Source organism: Eurosta solidaginis, chromosome 1 (assembly GCF_040869045.1).
Source record: "Eurosta solidaginis isolate ZX-2024a chromosome 1, ASM4086904v1, whole genome shotgun sequence".
Classification (NCBI taxonomy): domain Eukaryota; kingdom Metazoa; phylum Arthropoda; class Insecta; order Diptera; family Tephritidae; genus Eurosta; species Eurosta solidaginis.
In genome coordinates, this window is record NC_090319.1 from 166,195,483 (window position 1) to 166,217,750 (window position 22,268).

At 39.7% G+C, this 22,268-nt stretch overlaps 1 protein-coding gene across 3 annotated transcripts in view; it reads right to left on the reverse strand.

The window, feature by feature from the left end:
* Positions 1-22,268, reverse strand: part of Ythdf (YTH domain-containing family protein) — a 302,118-nt gene that overhangs the window by 118,814 nt on the left and 161,036 nt on the right. The window lies entirely within an intron of this gene.

The following is a 22,268-nucleotide window of genomic DNA, read 5'->3' on the forward strand; positions in this document are numbered from 1 at the left end:
TTTATTTTTATTTTTCCCAAATGTCTGTCGATTTGCAATTTTATTTACTTACTTTTTTTTTACTTACTAATTTTAACATCAATAGCCCATTTCTCAGTTTCCTTATTTTTTTTTTTGCTTCATTCAATTTAAAAAAATTAGTTTTGATTTCTCTGTCACTTTCTTTAACAATCTTCTTTTCCCCGACTGGACAGAAGACCGTTATAGTGGCAACATCACTTGGACGCGTTCGATGTGATTAGTGCCACTGTAACAAATACGAGGGGGGATACTTAGCCTACCGTAGGAGTTCCTTATATAAGCTGCAACGCTTGTATAAGTGGGATCCTGCGGTAAAGCAAGTATAATAGTAGGGAGACGTTTCGAGTGGAGGCCACTGTTTAAGCTACTGTGCAACCAGTCCAGCACTGATTGTTCATGAGGTTTACAGTGAGCTTTCATCACGGTTGTTTGCGGCAGTGTGGCAGCCAAGCTTTGGGTCATGGCTTAGAGGTTTGATGTGCCACACTGAACACTGAACACTGAAAAATACAAATGACCTGGACTTAGACAAATCACTGAAAAACGACTCGCATCCACTACGACCTTGCCGAGGTGCAACACCGACACACACCAATAGCATAAACGAAAAATTTAACAGATATAACAACAACAAAGAAATCAGAAATATTTTTTTCTTTTACTACACGTGTACTTACTTATAATCTACATAGATTCTAATACATTTGTATGTACATAGATATTTACATACATACATATATTTTGCAGTTTATTTAATTTCTTATTGCAATTATTCTTTTATGCACAAACGTTTGTCTTTCTACAGAATTTCTTCTTAAAGTGTTGTTGGAATTTTAAGAGTTTGTTATTTTACCTTTTTGTAATATTAGTGAATTTTTATACCAAATTGGTTGATAGTAACTAAGACCCTTTTCTGAATTTGTTTATATTTTTATCAATACAATCTTATATTTACATATATACATTTTATTATTAAGAATTTAGATTTTTATTATTTTTATTTTTTTTATTTTATTTTTTTCATTTTTTTTATTTTCTATTTTGCTTAGTTTGAATTTTTTCTTCGAAATATTCTCTTCAGTTTTTTATATTATTATATTTTTTTTTTACACATCCTTTGTTAGTATATTGAAATTTTATCTCTACCTATTTATTATTATTTAAAATTCTGTTTTAATATAGTTTGTTGTTATAAATACATTTTTATTTACAACCCCTTGAAGTAGTGGCTTTTGGGTTTTGAATTTAAATCTGGTTGAATTTTCGAAAACAAGTTTTTTATAGGACTACTTGCTGATTACGTATTTGGCAAACCTCCATAATATTTCTTTTAGATTTATATATATATTATTTTTTTCTTCGTTGAATTTCATTATATCTTCTAATAGCAGTTTTGAAGTTCAGTTGATTGCTGAAAGATATAAAATATTTTTAGTTTAACCAAATCGTTATTTTTGGGTACCTGGGGTTGATTACACAATCCCTCAAGTTTTGTTGTGATTGTTTTTGCTTTTTTTTTACTATCGTTAAACCTAACAAGGTTGGAATTTGTCTTGGCGTGCTTATTTATCTCTGTGTTCAACCCCAAATTGTTCAAGAAAGTTTTCCTTTTTCTTGAGTGGCTGTTGTTGTTGTTGTTGTTGTAGCAATGCTCGCCCCACCTAATAGCCGCGGCCGATCACAAATTGTCATCAATATCCTCTAACGGGAGTCCAAGGAAACTTGCCGTTTCAACAGGGGTGGACCATAAGGAAAGAGGTGTTAGAGGAGTTGGTTCCACATTACCATTGAAGAGATGGTTGGTGTCATGTGGGGACACATTGCAAGCGGGGCATACATTTTGTATGTCAGGGTTGATTCTGGATAGGTAAGATTTTAACCTGTTACAGTATCCAGAACGAAGTTGAGCAAGAGTGACACGCGTTTCCCTGGGGAGTATGCGTTCCTCTTCCGCGAGTTCTGGATATTTTTCTTCAAGTACTGGATTCACCGGGCAATTCCCGACATAAAGGTCCGACGCCTGTCTATGGAGTTCACCAAGGACCTGCTTGTGTTTTTCCGCTTCATACGGCTGGGTTCTCAGGTGCCGTATTTCCTCAAAATGCTTACGGAGATGACTCCTTAGGCCCCTAGGCGGTGCTGGTTCGTCAATCAGATGTCTGTTGGGATGCCCAGGTTTCTGGGTATTCAACAGAAACTGTTTGGTCAGCATCTCATTTCTCTCCCTGATGGGGAGTATTCTCGCCTCATTATGCAGATGGTGTTCTGGGGACATAAGAAGACAGCCCGTGGCGACTCTGAGAGCAGTATTTTGGCAGGCCTGTAGTTTCTTCCAGTGGGTAGCTTTTAGGCTTGGCGACCATATGGGTGACGCGTAGCACGTAATCGGCTGGCTAATTGCTTTGTATGTGGTCAAGAGCGTTTCTTTATCTTTTCCCCAGGTACTGCCAGCAAGGGATTTGAGGATTTTATTACGGCTCTGAATTCTTGGAACAATTGCGGTTGCGTGCGCACCAAAATGTAGATCCTGATCAAACGTCACACCCAAGATTTTGGGGTGTAGGACAGTCGGTAGCGTAGTGCCATCGACGTGGATGTTCAATATGGTCGACATTTGGGGCGTCCATGTTGTAAATAAGGTCGCGGAAGATTTAGTCGGTGACAATGCCAGGTTTCGCGAGTCGAAAAAACTGGAGAGATCAGGGAGATAGCCGTTTATTTTATTGCATAGCTCATCGATCTTTGGGCCTGGGCCTGTGGCCATTATTGTGCAGTCATCGGCGTAGGAAACGATTGTAACTCCTTCCGGTGGTGAAGGTAGCTTAGATATGTAGAAATTAAACAAAAGAGGGGATAGGACACCACCCTGTGGCACCCCTTGTTTAATTCTCCTTTGTTTTGATGTTTCGTTTCTGAATTGCACCGATGCCTGCCGACCACCCAGATAATTTGCGGTCCACCTTTTAAGACATGGGGGAAGGGTAGACCCTTCCAGGTCTTGCAGTAACGAGCCATGGTTGACCGTATCAAAAGCTTTTGATAGGTCTAACGCTACGAGTACTGTTCTATGGTGGGGATATTGATTCAAACCGCAATTTATCTGGGTGCTAATGACATTTAGCGCGGAGGTAGTGCTATGGAGTTTTCTGAAGCCATGCTGATGAGGGGCTAGCTGCAAATGTGCTTGGAAATAAGGGAGCAAAATGGCTTCAAGCGTCTTTGCCACTGGCGATAGGAGAGATATCGGACGATATGACTCACCTACGTTAGCTGGTTTCCCAGGCTTTAGTAGCGGGGCCACCTTGGCCATTTTCCATTTCTCGGGTATGACAAAGGTGGAAAGAGACAGGTTGAAGACATGCGCTAAATATTTGAAACCCTCTTTCCCTAGGTTTTTACGCATCGGCATGGCTATGCCGTCTGGGCCCACTGCTTTGGATGGTTTAGCGCGACCAATGGCGTCCTCAACCTCTCTAGCGGTGATGGTAATTGGTGACGCGCTGAGTTTGTGTTTATGTGCGTGTCTATTGGCTCTCCGTCTATCTTTGTCGACCGTAGGATGCATTATATATTGTCGGCAGAAAGCGCTCGCGCATTTTTTCGCATCCGACAGCACCTTATCGCCAAAGGCGATGGAAACTTTGTCTTTGTGCTTAGTCGGATTCGATAGGGACTTTACGGTGGACCAAAGTTTACCTACACCGGTAGAGTGGTTACAACCTCTTAGGTGCTCTTCCCATTTCGCCCGCTTGTGTTCGTCCACAAGCAATCTGATGCGTTGGTTTATATCCCTTATTTGGGGGTCGCCTGGATCAAGCTGTCTTATAAGGTCGCGTTCCCTCGCTAAGCTCGCGGCCTCCGCCGGGAAGTGGGCCGGATTTCGGGAATTCTCCCGGCGGGAATGAAATGTGCCGAGGTGGATTCAATGACCTTACGGAAGGCACGCTCCCCTTGGCGAGCATCAGTCGGGATAGGGAGGGCAGCAAAGCTGCTGTCTGTTGCAGATTTATATTCTTCCCACTTTCCTTTTTTGAAGTTGATGAAAGTGCGTTTTTCGGTGACGATGAAGTCGGCGGTACGCTCGAACGAAATAAGTATGGGCAGGTGGTCGGATGCCAATGTTACCATCGGCTGCCAGTTGACGCAGTTTACGAGTTCTGCGCTCACGATTGAGATATCTGGCGAGCTATGACAGCTTCCTACCATACGTGTGGGGGCGTCTCCGTTTATTGTGCAGAACGTCGTTTCGTCTATTTGATCCACCAACATCTCACCCCTACTGTCCGCCCGCAAGTTTGAATGCCATAGGTCGTGATGGGCATTGAAATCGCCTAAGATAATGCGATTGTTGCCAGTGAGTAAGGCCTCGATATTAGGGCGGTATCCACTGGGGCAACAGGTGACAGGAGGGATGTAGATGTTGATGATTTCTAGATTTGCATCGCCTGACCGGACAGATAGGCCTTGACGTTCTAAGACATTGTCACTGCGGTCGATGCCAGGATCAAATATATGATATTGCACAGAGTGGTGTATAATAAACGCGAGGCCGCCTCCATTTCCGCTCTCGCGGTCTTTCCTGTGGACATTATAACCAGAGCAGGTCTGCAATGCAGATCTTGCTGTGAGTTTAGTCTCTTGAATCGCATCAATGCGGATGTTGTGCCGCTTCATGAAATCGACTATCTCCGTAATCTTCCCAGTTAGTCCATTACAGTTGAACTGCAGAATTCTGAAGTGCATGAGGGGTGACGCCGCCACTCTAGGGGTAAGTGAGGGGTGACTACGCCTAGGTTGTGGAAGGCCAGGACGCAATTGCTGTTGTGGCGTTGGGACTGGGCGCCCTTGGGCAAGCATTGGGGTACCCGGATGATTTGGGTTTGCGACCTGGCAACATGGCGCGATGAAACCCGTCGAAGGGTTGCCGTCGCGGAGACCAGAACATCTAGGAAAGTGGCACCACCCAAGGCAGGAGCTGCATTGAGCGGATGTCGCAAACCTATATATTCTGTGCTGGCAGACGGTGCAAACGGAGGCAGGGACTAAGAGTCTGTTTCCCTGACCTGCACGATTGCTGCCAGAAAAGAGGGGGGGGGGGGGGGGAGAAGAAGACGGGGGCAGGGGCTGATGCTCAGCATTGCTACCAGCTCTACTACGCCCGTGGGGCGCGAGCAGCAGCGGGTACTTGTTGTGGCTTGCTGAGCAGCGAAGCTGCTGGAAGGTAGTGGGGATACGCTTAGGCGTAGACTACGGGACGCCCTTGGGCGTGTGCAGCAAGGAGCCACAAAAGATTTATAAAAGTTACGTGGACGTCGGGTTTTGGGATCAAGCCCAGAACAACCTGTCCGATGCAACCATCCCTTGCACGAGACACACTGAACAGAGTATGACCGTCCTAAAAAGATTCTTTTCTGGCAAATGCAGCAAAACCATTTCTCAGGACCGGGGTCAGGAGACGGACCCGGATTGGGTTCGATACTTTCCCGTAGTAAGAGAATATGTAGCAGTCCTGCTGCAAGGAGCTGCTGGGAGGATGACAATTTGTGGGAGGGACGAAACAAATTAAATGGGGTCACACTGAAATGACAGTCCTTGGTCGGGAAAAATCCCGAGTCGCTCCGGTACATAGAACCGACTGCCTTGGGAAGCGCTTGAGTGGCTGTCTTCGTGTATGGAGGAGGAAGACGCACCGGAACGAGTTGCTGGTGGGTTGGGGTTATTCAACGCAAATAAGAGAGTAACGAGGAGCGTGAGTAGAGCACTGCAGAACCAGGTCGTCGGATCCATCTTCACGCAGATCGACACGGGCGTACCCCATTCCGTAGACTTCTTACCCACGGACTTTTTCAACAGGTGTACTTCGCGGGTTTTCGGTTCCGTTAGGGAGGAAAGCATCCGTCCGCCTAGGGTTAGAGTTTCCGACAGTTTTTATTTCAGTGAAGGAGATAGCAGCCTGAATTTTTCGAGGAAAATCGACCAACTGTTTGAAATGTCTGATACGGAGGAGTCTGGTGCAACTGGGGGTGCAACGGAGGGTGCAACTGCAGGTGCAACTGGAGGGGCAATTCCGAAACCAGGAGCGAACGCGGGTGTTGCGGTGTCGGAACCTCGAAGTAGCGGAGCCAGCACGACAGCTGCCAACATCGAACAACTTAACCATATGATGCAAATGACGGCACAACAGAATGAGCTCATGTCGCAATACATGAACGAGGTCCGCCACATTCGAGACAACGTTTCGAACCTCAGCACACGCGTCGCTGACGTGGAGACATCGGCACAAGCGTTAGGGCACCGGTCAGAGCGGGCATCTACTCCTGAGCCTAGAAATGGTAGGAATGAATCAGCCAAACCAGCGTGTCGATTTAGATGCAGCAAGGGGGGTTTCAGGTAGCAATAGGAATGTCCAGGACCCACCGAGATGGAAGAAGTTGGACCTGGATAAGTGGCATGTTAAATTTGACGGTACAAGTAAGGGGATAACGGTGGAGAGCTTCCTTTTTAGAATTGAGAAGTTGCGGCAACAGCACAACATATCGCACTTCCAGCTCTTCACCGATTTCCATTGTCTCGTAACGGGCTCTGCCTTGAAGTGGTACTGGCAAGTTCTAGAAGATCATGCCGCTGAACCCGACTTTGGGTATTTAGAGCTGAAAACAGAACTTCTAGCCCACTTCAAGACAGCGGAGTCCGATTACGAGATAATTCGAGTAAACAACAGCCACAGGAAGGGTTCGACGACTTCTACGGTGAGGTCCATAACCTGACTTTCCGCCTGCGGAAAAAGATACAGGAGAAGGAATTAGTAGGAATAATCCGAGGAAACCTGAAACCCTACCTTGCGAATTTAACCTTCGCATTTAAAATTGAAACGCTGGCTGAGCTTAAGGCGAAATGTAGGCGGGCGGAACGGCCAATTAAAGAAAACCGTAGCAGAGCTAAGCCGGTCAACGAACTCGAATATCCCGAAGCGACACCTGGGGATGAGGGGATTAACCGGAAACCCGTAGACGCGATCACTAATCATGTGAAACCGAAGGCAGCATTCCAACAACAAACACAGTCAATGCCCGGAACTGCGTCTCAAATAAAGCCTTTTTGTAACCCCAAGCCCACCACCAATTCATTTTGTGCGTCCCCTTTCCATCTAATGTTATGTTTTTCGTGTGGTATGCCTGTCGACTTTTTTGTTAAAAATCCGTCCGAGTTGAAGAAAGAGAATCATTGTAAGTCGTCCTTCCATAACATGGTATGTTTTTCGTGTGGCGGTGATATGTCTTTTTGTGTATTCAAGGCGGGTAAGGGAAACTCCCAGCTGGCGGAGATTGACGGGAGCTCTCTCCAGGGCACAGACTGCCCGGAGACCAACCCAGCTACCAAATTTTAAAAAAGGTTGATAGTAGTTTGTCTAATGAAAATGCGGGGGTATCGAAAGTCGAGCCAAAAAGTCTACATCAACGAAAGTTGGATTATGAGGCCGCTAGACACCGAATTTTTTGTGAGGAAATGTTAGCAAGGAAAACAAGCAGGAATTACAATAAAATAAAGAAAATGAGAGAAAAAATAAAGATCATGAAAAGAATTTTTAATAAAATAGTTTCAACAATTGTCACGTTGAAGGGCGACAACCGTTTCTTCGCTCAAACGAAGATCGGTGATAGGGATGTCTTAGCCTTGCTGGATTCAGGTGCTGGCGCGAGTTGCCTCGGGAAAAATTATGAAAAGGCGATAGAAGGCAGAGAGGGTAGCATCATCCCATTAAATAATCACAATATACGTACAGAGAATGGCGGCGAAACGCCGGTGGTTGGTGCTATCACTCTGTCTGTCTTTTGGGATGGAGTGTATAAGGACCTTGAGTTCCTTATCGTGCCAGGCCTCCAGCAAGAGGTTTATTTAGGGGTATACTTTTGGCAGGCTTTCGATCTAAATGTTATTAGTCGGGGGGTTAGCACGCGTTCAACCCACACTGCCGTGGCAGAACTTGTACCCGCCGAGGGCAATTTATCTTTTGATGCCGTGCAGCATGTCCTTACGAGAGAGCAAACTGTGGCTTTAGAAGGGATCAAGGCGCAGTTCCCATCATTTCCTGCTTTGGGGTTAGGGAAAACCAACGTAGAAGAACATGTAATCGAAGTTTTGGATGAGAATCTCCCAGTCAAACAGAGGCACTATCCAATATCACCAGCGATTCAAAAACTTGTCTTTGAAGAACTAGACAGGATGCTGAGTCTAGGGGTGACTGAGGAGAGCAATAGTAGCTGGAGCTCTCCCGTATCGCTGGTGATAAAAGGTGAAAAGAAGCGTCTCTGCCTCGACGCGAGGAAGGTCAATGAGCGGACTATAAAGGACGCTTATTCACTTCCGAACATTGACGGGATTCTCAGCCGGCTTCAAAACACTAGGTTTATTTCGGCCATCGACCTAAAGGATGCCTTTTGGCAAATACCGCTCGAAAAGAAATCTAGAGAAAAGACAGCTTTTACAGTGCCAGGGCGTCCCCTATACCAATACACAGTCATGCCGTTTGGACTGTGTAACGCAGCGCAAAGAATGTGTAGACTCATGGACAAGGTTATACCCGCTTCTTTACGTGAATCCGTGTTTGTGTATTTGGATGATTTGTTGGTATGCTCCGTAGATTTTTCGTCCCATTTATGTTTGTTGGAAAAGGTCGCTAGCTGTTTACGTGAGGCTAACCTTACCATTAACGTGGAAAAGAGTAAATTTTGTTTTAAAGAAGTTAGATACCTAGGCTATGTAGTGGGCGATGGATGCGTCCGTACCGATGCGAACAAGGTTGCTGCTGTGAGGGATTTCCCCGAACCGAAAACACCAAAGCAGCTCCGACGGTTTCTAGGGATGTCAGGCTGGTACCGTCGTTTTATCCAAGACTACGCAACCATTGCAGCGCCGCTGCACGACTGTCTCACTAAAGATAAAATCAAGAAATTTACGATGACAGAGGAAGTCGTTCGAGCGGCTAAAGCAGAGCCTTATTTCTGCTCCCGTACTGGTACACCCTGATTTCGACAGACGTTTTTACATCCAGTGCGATGCTTCTACAGACGGAGTGGGCGGGGTACTCTTTCAGTTAGACGACGAGAACAACGAACGACCGATAGCTTACATTTCCGCCAAACTAAATAAAGCCCAGCGAAATTATAGCATTACTGAGCTGGAGTGTTACGCGGCGGTGATAAGCGTAAAAAGATTTAGGCCGTACGTTGAAGGTTTGCCGTTCACAATTATAACTGATCACGCGAGTCTGAAATGGTTGATGAACCAGAAAGATCTGTCTGGAAGACTCGCGCGGTGGAGTTTAAAATTGCAGGCTTTCGACTTCCAAATTGAACACCGGAAAGGAGCACTTAACGTTGTTCCAGATACGCTGTCGCGGGCTCACATGGAGGAAATTACGCTATCAGACAGACTAATGGACATTGACTTAGACTCACCCTACTTTAAAACTGAAGAGTATGACGAACTTACAAAGACCGTGACACAGAACCAAGACAAACTTCCGGACTTATGCGTGTCGGACGGATATGTCTATAGAAGGACACAGTTTGACAGGGGGGACGATCTTCAACAGGACCAGGCCTGGAAGCTCTGGGTACCATCGGAGCTGCGTGCAGGATTGGTGGATGCTTCTCACAGCTCACCTTCAGCGGGGCACGGAGGCATCCATAAGACGTTAGCCCGTATACGTGAGAAATATTACTGGCCTGGTATGGTAATCGATGTGCAAATATATGTTAGAGATTGTGAAGTCTGTAAGACCCAAAATTCCTTCCAGCGACCACCCATGGGCAAGCAGCACGTAACTGAACGACCTTTCCAACGATTGTATATTGACTTTATGGGCCCATACCCACGTACGTGTGATGGAAATGTTTATGTATTTGTGTGTCTTGACCATTTTTCTAAGTTCGTCTTTTTAAAACCTATGCGTAAGGCCACGTCTGTAGAAGTAGTTAAGTTCTTAGAAAAAGAGGTTTTTCACATATTTGGAGTTCCGGAATACGTGCATTCTGATAATGGCAAACAATTTGTCTCTGATATTTTCACGAAATTTTTAGAGAAGTATGGAACAACTCACATCCGAACGGCTTTCTACTCTCCACAAGGGAATGCAGCGGAGAGAGTAAATCGCTCAGTGCTACAAATCGTGAGGTCATTTATTAAAGAGAACCAAAAGAATTGGGATAAGTGCATCAGTGATGCAGCTTTTGCCCTGCGCAGTGAGGTACACACTTCCATAGGTTGTGCACCATACTATGCCACGTTTGGCAAGCCAATGATGCAACATGGGCATCCTATGAAGTGTGTCGCAAATTAGGGTCCGTTCAAGATTCGGATATAGAGATATATACGCGAGCAGATAAATTACAAGCAATAAGAGATACTATTATGAGGGAATTGAAGCTAGCTCATGAGCGAAGCCAAAAGGTTTACAATACTCGGAGCAAAGATGTGAAATTCCAAATCGGACAAGTGGTATATCGCCGGAATTTCAAGCAGAGTTCACGCATAAATAACTACAACGCGAAACTTGCCCCTAAGCAAGTAAAGTGTATAATCCTCAAAGTAATTGGTAACTCCATGTATGAACTCGGCGATACAAGTGGCAAGAAAATCGGCGTATACCACGCTAAAGATATCTGTGTTGCTTAATTACATGTTGAATGTTAGTTTGTGGTTATATGTTGAAGGTAGATATGTGTTATGTGTTCTAGCTTAGTTTTTGACTTGACCATGAAAGTAATTATTTATGCAATTATTTATATTTATGACTATTTGTATACTTGACCTTACTGACCTACTTATCTATTTATTTATTTTTTTTTTTATTTATATATCCTTTTTATTTATTTTAATTCTTTTACCCTGTGATATTTTCTCCTACTAACTGAGTAAAAACTGTGATATAGATTTAGATGCATAACTGTGATATAGGCATAGATACCTACCAGTGATATAACTTTAGATTTAACCCGCATGTCCTTCTAGTCCGTAAAATAAGCATACATCTGTGATATTAGTTTAGTAGTAGAAAATTTAATAATTCTGCGTGCTGCCCCTATACGAGTTTAACCTAGACCCTGAATAATCGAGAGAATAGGGGATAGCCCGGCTTTAGGTCGTGAGACGAGGCCACACGTTAGGCGCATCAAGGGAAAGGGATAACAGACTGCGCTTTGAGTTTTTTTTTTACGCCCACGCTCCATGTTGCAAGCAACATCGGCGGTTGCGAGCCTGTAGCGGCAGCCAGTGGGTTAAGGCGATGGTAAGGATGTTCAAACATCTACGTATATATCTGTGTGCATATACCAGCATAGCTACGTTCACATGTGTTAGTAACTGGTAGAAAGCAAACACATTCCTAGATGTTCGAACATGTATCTGTTAGTATGCGTGAAGTTTGTTCGTGAAAGTTTATGTCTGTCGTTTCCCGCCAAAAGAGGATTGTATGTATTGGTATCTTTCGTTCTTGAGTGAAAGTGGTGAGAAAGAAATGCTTTCGATCTATGGGGTACGATCGCCAAACGATGACAGGGCATGTCTCAAATGTAAAGTACATGCAAGTGAGTGCGGAAGCTACTAAAGTCGTTTTAAGTGGAAAAAAAGTCCTTTGTGAAAAAAAAAAATAAGTTTCGGTTTACGGTTGTTGCTAACCGCGTTATTGGCCCGTTAAGCACCGGCACACAAAAAAAAAACACGGTGTCCTGTACCCTATTCAGGTGAGTCCGTGAAACCCCCTTCCCCAGTCCCTGGTGCGTGTGGACTATTCGTGAACATAAATTAAATTGTTAAAATGTAAATTAAATAAAATAAAATTAAATACCTAAAATTCACAAAATTGAATAAATAAATAAAATTAAATGCGAAGATACTATGAAGTAATGAAATAAAATAAAATAATGAAAGTTAAATAAAATAAAATTTAAATAAATTAACTATAATTATAAAATAAAATAAAACCATACAACTAATTAAAATAAAATATCGTACATAAATACATAAAGTCAAACATCTGAGTAAAATCGAATAGATAACATTAAATATATAGATAAAATTAAGTAAAATAAATAAAATGAAATAAATAAACAAAATGAAATAAATAGGCAAAATGAAATAAGTAGGTAAAATCAGGTAAATAAATAAAATTACACAATTTAATAAAATTCAATAACTGATATTATTTTTGTTGCTTTTTCGGCCTTTGAATTGAAATAATTTTAATGATCTTAAACGAGCACTAGGCCACACATTAAATGAAATACACACACTTGTTGTATATATTTAGCGTTATATTTAGGTCGATATTTCGATTTCAATTTGAAATCATCATCAGGACTGAAAAATGTTATAATATCAATGTTATAAATTCAATTCAAAGGCCGAAAAAGCAACAAAAATAATATCAATTATGGAACGGAGAGCACACCGTAACAACAAGAACACGTACAAGATCTACGGAAATGTGAAACATAAGTATACAAATAAAACCAACCAATGTACGAAACAGTATCAGCACAACTTACAACAATATAGCAGGTTGACGGAGTCGATCAAGTTCCTCGTTAGATGTAGAAAAACTGGGATTATACCAAGCTTCATTAACAATGCCACTAAGAACATAATTTACATCATCAACTGCAACATCAACAACAACAGGATCTCAAATAGAACAGCAAATTCAGTATCGAATTATTTAACAAATGTACAAAAAAAGCTCCTTAACCTGATCATCAAAATTAAGCATGAACTACAGAAGCAGAAAATAAGAGAGGTAAATACATTGAAAAGTAAATTACAACAAGAACTTAATTTCGAAGATTCGACCATATTTTTCGAAAGTGAGAAAGTCTTGGCCCAAAATATAACAACAAAAATTAAAAGAATACAAACGAACAAATATGATAAACTTATAGAAAAACAAAAACAATTACTGAACATAAAAAGCGTACCGCAATGGTTTTGCAATACCACACAAACCAATATACCCACAGACGTACAGTGGATTCTCTCACTAGGCCCAAAATTGTCTCTACCAACAACAAGGAAAGGCTTTCCTTTATTTAAAATGATTGCAGATGGCGAAGACTGTATACAGACGATTAGAGACAAAGAACAACAAGAAATTGAGCGGAACAATTTCACGACATTAATACGGGACCATCTCAAAAAAACAGATGTTAGCGCGAGAGATAAATTTATATTGAATACACTACAGTCAGCAAAGACGTTTCTTAAAAATAACAAAGAGTTGTTGGTTCTTAATGCGCACAAAGGAAGCGTGACTGTTATTATGGAAAAGGCTGATTACGAAGCAAAACTGCAAAGCATAGTCAATGACATTTCAGCGTATCGAGTACTAAAACGGGACCCTACTAACAAACTACAAAACAAAAATAATGAAATTGTTGATAAACTATTTAAAAATAAAATGATAGATATGAAAGAAAAATATAGTCTTTTGAGTAGGACAACTAATGCACCGAGATTGTATGGCCTTCCGAAGGTTCATAAAGAAGGTATTCCCCTGAGACCGATATGTTCGTCTACTAATTCACCTTCGTACAATTTATGCAAATTTGTTGTAAATATTTTAGAGAATATAACAAAAACCTCAAAATATAATGTTAAAGATGCGATTGACTTCAAAAATAAAATTCAGAACTCATATATATTTGACGACGAGAGCCTGGTCTCGTTTGATGTGGTCTCATTATTCCCCAGCATCCCGGTAGATCATGCTTTAGAAATCATTGCGTCAAAATGGAATATTATCAAAATACACACAAATTTAACCAAAGAACTTTTTCTAGAAGTGGTACGGTTTTGTATCAAAGAAAATAGATATTTTAAGTTTAATAACAAGATTTACGAACAACGTGCGGGAATGCCTATGGGGTCGCCCGCATCGCCGGTTATAGCAGACATCGTAATGGAAGAATTACTATGCAAATTTGAAGAAAAATCACCCCATAAACCGCGCCTTCTCAGTAAATATGTAGACGATATTTTTGTTATTGGGCGAACTGACGCGATAGAGGCAATGCTGACTGAACTAAATACCTACAACAGGTCCATAAAATTTACAGTAGAAGTTGAGAGTGATGGACAGTTACCATTTTTGGACACACTCGTTGTAAGAAAAGATAACATCCTTACATTTGATTGGTATAAAAAACCCACAGCCTCCGGGAGATTATTGAATTTTTATTCCAAGCATGACAAGGCAACAATAGTTAACACGGCAAGAAATTTTATAAGAAGAGTCCTCTCAATCAGTGATGAAATGTACCACGCGAAAAATAAAGAAATAATAAGAAATATCCTAGAAAATAATGAATTTCCCACTCATCTAATTAATCGGTACATACGTGATCATTTCGAACCGAGTAAAATCAAAACAATTACGCACGAAAGGATATATAAATCGGCAATTTTCGTACATGGCCTATCGAACAGAATCAAATATTCAAATCTATACGACAAGGAAAAATTTCAAATTGCCTTCAAATATCACAACACTTTGCAACAAATATATAGCAACACGAAGAGTTAGATCGGGAAATACGATAAATCCGACGTTATATACAAAATTAAATGCAACGGTGACTGATCCCAGGTACCTTGCCCTAAGGTATATATTGGGACCACTAAATCCAAACTGAAAACGAGGATTTCCGCGCACAAATCTAATATTAAAAATCGCGATCACTATAATGACAACCAAACAGCTCTTTCCCAGCATTGTAAAACTTTGGGACACTCTCCAGATTTTGATGATGTAAAAATTTTACAACAAGAATCACATTACAATAAACGCTACATTTTAGAGATGTTGTATATTATCGGCACTCACAACGAAAATCGCATGAATTTCAAGTCCGACACGGACGGTGGAGTTGCCCACGCATACAGACAGCTGATAACGCAGAACAGCAACCAGAAATGCTGAGAGTGCCATCAATTCGTTTTTTATCCTCATCTTCGTCTTGTATTATACGTATTTATATGGAAGATTCTCTTATACATATGTATGTACATATGCATTTTACCATTTCATGTATTGTTGTTTGTATCAAATTTTGTTTACCATAGCGGTGTTTCCTTTTGCTTGTTTACCTTTTTTGTGTTCATATTCCTCTGGTCTTAACTTTAAATATTAAGTTAGTCGACTAGGTGAAGTCAAGAATGTAGGTATATGATGATATACTTTTGTGCAATTTGGGTTTATGTGTTTATTTATTAATATTATAACATTTTTCAGTCCTGATGATGATTTCAAATTGAAATCGAAATATCGACCTAAATATAACGCTAAATATATACAACAAGTGTGTGTATTTCATTTAATGTGTGGCCTAGAGCTCGTTTAAGATCATTAAAATTCAATAACTATAACAAATAAAGGATACAGTGGGCAAAACAAAGATAGAAGCTAAATAAAGTTCACATGCATCCAAGTGTTCCCTTATTTGCGTTATGACCCAACCCCTGAAACTGCTTCTTTTCCCCTCGAATAGATCGCGGCGCTAAAGGTAAAGCCTGCCACATCTGCCACCACCATCGAGTCACAAACTCACACAAAGGCGGGGTAGTACTTCATACAGGAACTTGCCACACACACATATACACTAAAGTCAACATAAAAAGCGGGGTAGTAAGTTGAAGAAGACAAGAGGAAGCATACAGACGGTGCCAGGCTGAACATCAAAGGGGTAAAAGGGCATCTTGGCGCTCCCATCCTGGCACCGCAATCATTATTTGGGTGATATAGCGCAGCAGAGGAGAACAACGAAGGGGAGGAGCAAGTCTCGAGCCACCGCCGAGCAGAGAAAAAAAAATTAATCGACATTTTTTAGGGTTTTTTTGAAATTTTTGTTAGCATAATATTTGTCATTTAAATTTGAAATTTTTTTTTTTCGGTAAATAATTTTAGTTTTCTAAATTTCTTTTGGTTCGGATATACATCCATACATATGTACACATATGTGTATATATGTAGATAATTATATGCATATCACTATGCCCTAACTTGGCCCCCTTGTTTTATCTTTTTTGTTGTTCATATTAATTTTGCCTTTTTTATATTTCTATTTATTTATTTAGTTTTGCTAAAAAAAAAAAAATATCACAATTTCCTCTTTTTGTTCGTTTGCCGATCATTAGTCTTCATTCTTTATTTATCTCACCCTCTCCTTACTCATAATATTTAGTTTACTTGCTTCCATTTTCAATAGTTTTCATAAAGTTTATTTTTTTGTTTATTTTTATCTGGTTAACTTTCACTCCTTTTAAATTACCTTTTCTTCTTCAGTTTTTCTCTACGGAATCACGATTCTCGTTTTGTTCAGCCACCTTTTGTTCTTTCTTTTTACTTAAATTAATTAAATATTTTTGTCCGCACAAGAAAGAAAAGAGGAAATATTCTGCTTTGATTCGGACCGCAACCGCATGCCCGAATAAACAAAATATCTCCTTTTCCATTGCCGGTACTTGATTGGAAAACTTCCAACAAAAAGTCTCTTAGGTATATGATACATATGTATGTGCTCTTGAATTTTCAGCTACCCTCCCCGACGCAGGCGCCTTCGTTGCTGGTAAGATCGGTGAGTGATAATATTTAAGGTATCACATTTCTGAGACAATACACTATGTATACATTTGCATATATATATGTATAAACCCATCTACCTTACAATAGGGAAGACTTTATTTTTGAATTCGCACAAACTACAGAGGCGGTGCGATAATTCCTACTTTCGGATATCACTACTTTTATAAAATTTTTCTTTCATTTTTTTTTACCGCGGGCCGAACTTCTAAACACTCATAACATCCCATAACAACTTGTGTTTAAATTGTTAGTACTTTATTCTCTTTTTCTTTAAAAAAAATTAATCCTTGTTAGTATTTGTTTATTCACAAGCAGATAAATAGATACATACATACACATATGTATTATATATATATCCATTATTATTAGAAGTCCAGGTTAGGTATTAGTAATAAGTTAGATTAATAGATATTTCTTTTTTTGGATTCCAATTAATTTTAGATTTAGTTTCCATGAATTTTTAGTTCAATTAAATTAATTATAATATTATTAATTAATATTATATAAATTAATTGTAAAATTTACCGCTGAAATCGGATAGTTTTCTTGTACATCATTTGGCCTTACATTGAATGGGTTGAAGTCCAAATAATATGTCAGGCTAATTAGGCATAAATTTGGTGTGGGTGTTGCATGGGTGCATTATAGGAGCCGTGGATGTGAGGCTAACGTGACGTGCTAGACAGATTAGGGACATGGGACATTGACGGACGGACACATGTCAGGCTAAGGGGGCGTTGCTAAAGTCTCGAAGTCAGTGCAACGCCCAAGGTTGCGTCGAGGTTTTACGCAGAGTGGGAGGGATGACTCCACCTGACGCGGACAGATCTTTTCTTCCAGCTTTCCTTTCCTTTTCATAGATTTCAGGCATGAACCTCTCTCTTGTTTGTATAACTGAAGGTAAGGCGAGTGAGCAAAAACTCACCCCGCCCGACGAGCTAGCAGGGGCTTGCCAGCATGCCAAATGCCACCTCCGCCTTACCCCAACAGTCAGTTATACAACAAATTCCGAATCATGATTTATGGAAGGAGTCTTGGAAACACTATTTATCTCCAAAGCATCTGATGTATCAGATATTTTATCTGCCATAAGGGCGAGTCTAGTTAAACTTTCAGTATTTACAGATAAAATTGCTTCTGACTGTTTCGGAAGACGCTGTATCCGTAGAGATTTCAGCAACTCATCAGATACTTTACCAGCAGCCAGGTCCTCATTTCACGTAACATTGCAGAAGGCTTCCTGTCACCCAGTTCCATGTCACGTAGCAGTTTCTTTAATCGCTTTTCCTCCGAATCCATGAATCGCTCCTTCAACCGAGATTTCAATGCTTCGTACATGTTGTTTTCAGGTGGGTTTAGAATAAGATCTCTGACTTCACCAAGCACACTCGCTTCGATGGATCCCACAATGGTGTGAAATTTTGTTGCATATGATGATATTCCAGCCGTAATAAACTGGCTCTCCACTTCCTTGAACCATAGAGCTGGATTTGTTCTCCAAAATGGCGGAACTTTAACGGACACACGTGCACGTGGACTCGGCTCATCTAAAATATTCCTTTGATATATGGGTGTTTGCGGCGATGCTGATGGCGGCTGTTGCAGATCAGAAATCAACGAATCTCCTGCCACATTATTGGCTTCACTTCCTCTGTTCGGTGTATGAAACATGTTTCCTGTCTAGGGTCACCAATTGTAAAGTTGAATTATTATACAATTTTAATTTAAAAACACGTTCTTTATTATTTAATTGATGCTCCGTTCTCCAAAATAATTTTCTTCTAATAACTGAAAAAATTCTCTTCTATGACAACAAATGAATTGAAATTTTTTTTTTAAATCGAATAAGTGTTAAAGTAGAAAATTAACAGGTAGGTATGCCACAAATCGAAACAAGTTTGGATTCGTAATGATGGATATAAAAAATGCAACCAAAATACTCTGGCCCTTTTACGGTAATCAAACGTACGAACAAATTTTTCACTATCAAACTTGCAAAAGGAGAAGGCACACTATCTATAGACAGATTGAAACCGGCATTTACAGAAGTACACGATTGAAATGAAACCACTTTCCAAAAATCAATTGAGCAAAAAGAAATTCCATCACATGTTCCAAAAAGAAGAAAAGCCGCTTTTGGCTAGGAAGGGGATATTGTAGAAACAACACCGTGCTTTTGAAATTCTTTCATAATTATAGTTAGTTGGCATTGATTTTTAATTGTAATATTTTTTCTTGCCATCAAATTTTTTCTTATATTGTCATATTAAAATTAAATAATTATTGGTTTAATTTTTAATCGTTTAAAAAATTAACAAAATATTTTTTATAAATCGGCTTTGTTTTAATTTAAACAACTCGATAGTGTTCTGCACTTTAAAAGTTGTCATCTGACAAAGGGTATTGCTTTACTATTGCACCCACTTTTCCTCGAGTAATATTTCGCAAATGGTATAGCTTCTGTGCGAGAGTCAGTTTCAGATGGTTGAAGTAGACGGCCGTGAACATGTCACAAAAGGATGGCCATTCCTCATAGCGACCGTAAAAAATTTCCGTATCGCACGGAGGAACTTTGATATATTGTATAGAATTTTAATTCGAAGACAAGGGCTGACGAGAGGTTTCGTGTAGCTCAGCTGCATTCCCTCGGAAGAGTTTAAGTTAGTCTAAGATGTTATATTTACATATATAAAAGGAATCAGCGCAAAGCTGAAATTTGTTGTGGACTTCCTCTTTAAAATCCGTAAAAACTACGCTTTCTGTGTCTATGCAGACGTTTTCATACACGGCTCTCAAAGTCGTCCAACGGCTGTTGAGCTCTTCCAACTTAACATCCAGTAAAGAGTCCGTTTGGTCATCCGGATCTTCTTTTTTAAAAATTGTGGAAAACTTCATTAAATTGTTGGAGTCGTAGATAAATTTGGACATGATTGATGTCGATAACGGCATGATTGGACACTATGCAAAGGCTTTTATTTGAAGAGAAAAAGCAAAATGATTGGCTAAATGAGAACTATTCTTGTTCACAAGAGTAGTATTGTGCACGGAAATTTGGATTATAAGTGAAAGAGACGGAGAAATTTAACAGTGCAGACACAAGCCGAAAAATACCGATTAGAAAATTTGACTTTCTGCCTGTAACACAAAGGCTATGTAAACGTTTTCCTGGACGGGTTTCAAAGAGGTCCAACGGCTGTTGAGAAACATCCAATAAAGAGTCCGTTTGGTAATCCGGAATTTCTTTTTGAAAAATTGTGCAAAAGTTCATTAAATTGTTTTGTTGGAGTCGTAGATAAATTTGGACATGATTGATGTCGATAACGGCATGATCGGGCGCTATGCAAAGGCTTTTATTTGAAGAGAAAAATCAAAATGATTGGCTAGTTAAGAACTATTCGTGTCGACAAGAGTAGTATTGTGCACGGAAATTCAGATGAGAGGTGAAAGAAACGGGGAAATGTAACACTGCAGGCACAAGCTGAAAAATACCAATTAGAAAATTTTACTTTCTGCCTGTAACACAAAGGTTTGAGGTGGACAATACCGAAATTCTGAAAAAGAATGAGCACTTAGCTGGTTATGCACTGTTCGTGAAGGGACGACAAAAACCTTATCAATATTGACTACGGAACTCCCCAATTTCCCTGAATAATACGTGTGATATTAAATGTTTATGATCCCAGCCAGCATTTTTTGAAAATTTTGATCTAAAAATATTTAAATATCATACCCCAAGATGATTAAAAACGTTCAAATTTAAAAGCATTTTCTGTTCGAACATTAATGTATCGTCCGGAAAAAAATGTACCTTAAATGTGATTATTATTATTATTATTTATGATTCCTATTTCGAAACGCTTTTTATTCATATTTGATATCATTGTAAAATTGAGCTTTAACTGTTTTAGAGTAATATATGACTGCTTTTCACAGTCATTTTCTGGTATTTCAATAGTTATGGTTGAGATTTTTTAATAACTTTTGAATGCGATTATGATGCATTTGTTCTTCATATCTCATTAAAAATAAGATACTACATAATAATCTTATTTCATCAGGGGAAGCAAGCATATAGCCAGCTATTTGAACCACAGGTCAATCGCAAACAAACTTGACCGATATACACCTGCGACTAACACATCCAATATCAGCTATGATCGTCAATATCTTAAAATAAGATACGGTACGGGAAGACATATCCAGGTATGTCAAGCATATATGTAATACTTCTGTATTGCTACAAAAGGCTAAGTACGTTCCCAAACATCAGAGTGCCGATATATTGCTGTTTCAACGTTTTTGCTTTTGTATTCAATAATCGAATGTACTTAAATTTAGATTTTTTCTTGTCACACTTATGCTGCTACAATCACAAAAATTTTATAGGCTGTCTTGTTTTGATTTCGAATTCAAAACACATTGCGAGCTTTTCTATTAGCAATATAGGAGTATTACATATATGGATTCCAAAATGTGATTGAAAAACTATATTCAGTTTTGATCATCAAAGGTAAGAATATTTGATTATTCTTTTTGTTGGTTTTTAAGAAATATTAAAATTTAGTCATCAAAGGACTTCAAAAATGATTCCAAAAAGTGATCGAAAAATGCTTTTCAGTTTTTGACCATCAAAGGTTTTCATATTTGATTATTTCTTTTGTTCAATTGTATGATAACTCATTATTTAGTCTGAAAGAGTAATCAAATTGTATTTATATGAGTTAGGATTTTACTACATTAAATCCTTAAAAAAAAATATTTTTTGTGGACACGAAGTCCGACTTTATTCGTTCACTTTCAAATTAGAACTGATTTTACAATTATTCTTAATTCTACTTTACGGCTAATTCTACATTTGTATGTTTGTCAGGTCACGTTGCACCTGCATGTGCTGGGAATATTTGCCGGGTTTGTTGTAGCAGCGTCATCATATTTTGGTAGCGCGTGTGGTGTCGTTTGCCCATGGGATACAATCAGGTTAAATGTTCGCAATGTCACTTGATATTGCTGTGATGCAATAATTTTGTTATTGCAACGTTTGTTGTGTTAACTATCCCCCACTCAAGAATGAACGTCCTCGGTCATTAGAAGAACGGAAGATCATTGAACTTGATGTAGGTCGGGATTTTATTTGTCTGGCTGGGTAAAACCCCTGTAGGAATTTCAGGTTGAGCTGCTTGGCTTTTTTCAATGTATTCAATACTAATTGATTTACGTGTACGGATGATAATTAATATACCCACCAGCGCTATGATGGTTACGATTGTCAGTGTCCCAATAGAAAATGTTGTCTTTCTCAAAAAATCAATTCGCTTTGTGTTGTTGATGTGTAGTTCTTGCAGAACTTCTAATGATAAAATGTCCATATGACCTTTTTCAGCTGGGGTTAGCTGCAGGACTGAAGGTATAGCTTCAAATGGTTGGGATGCAATATTTCTGTATAACTGATTATTTATTTTTACTGTTGAATTATAAAATTGGATAAGGTGTGTCCCATTAATTTCTTGTGGTGCCTCGTTAACTTCTATCTGACCATTGAAGTTGTTTAGCAGGATAATGCCTGGTTGCACTTCTTCTACCGCAGATATGTGCTGACCTGACATCGTAGAGC